Below are 1,278 nucleotides of genomic sequence, written 5' to 3' on the forward strand. Positions count from 1 at the left end.
CAGGTTGAGATTAAAGAGTAAACTCTGTAAACAGAGATGCCATCAAACAAAGGGCCCTTGGACACTCCCCCTCCCGCCAAATCTGGCGCCCCTACAGTGCGCAGGCGCCTGGCGCCGCTCGGCGGGCCCGTGCCGCGGCGGCGGGGCGCGGGGCGGGCGAACCGGGGCCGCGCGCCCGACGGGGCTCTCCCGCCCCTCTCCGCCCGGCCCCGCCCCGCCCGCCACCGCGGGACGCGCCGCGCCAGCGCCTCAGACCCTCGACGGCGCCGCCGAACCCTCTCATCCCCTCAGCATCAGCCTATCCCTGAGGAAGCCGTCGAAGCAGGGGGCAGCCTCCCTCCCGCCTTCCCCCCGGCCCCCTACACGGCGGGTGGGAAGGGCGAGTCCCGCTGTGGGGTAACGCGAAGCCATCCCCCTCCCCACCGCGGGGGTATCGGCGACCACCTTCGGGTCGCGTAGGAGCCTCCTGCGGGGGGGGGGGGGGGGGGGGGGGAGGATGCCCCCTTGCAGGTGCACCTGCTCCGGTTCTTGCGTGGCGTGCGGGTGCAGCGGCAGCGGCCCTCTGGGGGGGCGAGCAACCACACTTTCCTCCCCTCCCTCCCCCGCAGGAAATATAAAATAAAAAGGACGGTCGGGAAACAAGGGGGACGGGATGTGCCTGGTGCCTGCCGAGCCGCGGGGGATTTTTCTATAGTTCCCCTTGCTGCTGCCAGGCGGTGGATGGTTCCTGCCGCCGCTGCGGCGGGAGAGGCGGCGGCTGTCCGATGAGCTCCAGAGAACACATTTTATTTTTTTTTATACAGAAATGAGTCAGGACGTGAAAAATGGCGAAACATGCAAAGTTCCCAGGCTGCGTTGCTGTTTGAAAAAAAATCGGGGCTTTGCAGCGGTTTCGGCGCACTCGCCCTGTCCTCAAAGTGCCGCGGCTCATCAGTGAGCCGCCGACGGGGCGGGGCCGCTCCTGGATAGCCGGGCGGGCTCGGGGTTGCTCCCCTCCACCCCCCCTCAGAGTCGGAGTGACCCTCAGAGATAGGGGCACAGGGCAGTCTTCGGGAGTCTGTCGCTATTGCCCTTTCTGATCTCCCGCTTCCCGCAGTCTTCGTCTTAAGAGAGGATTCACAGGCGCTGCCGGAGCTGCTTCCCTCAGCTCGGCATATGACCCGCTTCCTGGGATCACACCTTGTCCCACATTTGCCAGAGGGTGCTCGTCATTCCTGCTTTGCTGCTGCCCTCCCTTCTCGGTTCCTTTGGACCACCTGTAAAACGTGGCTCCTGCAC

The sequence above is a fragment of the Calypte anna genome, chromosome 3 (assembly GCF_003957555.1).
Source record: "Calypte anna isolate BGI_N300 chromosome 3, bCalAnn1_v1.p, whole genome shotgun sequence".
NCBI lineage: Eukaryota > Metazoa > Chordata > Aves > Apodiformes > Trochilidae > Calypte > Calypte anna.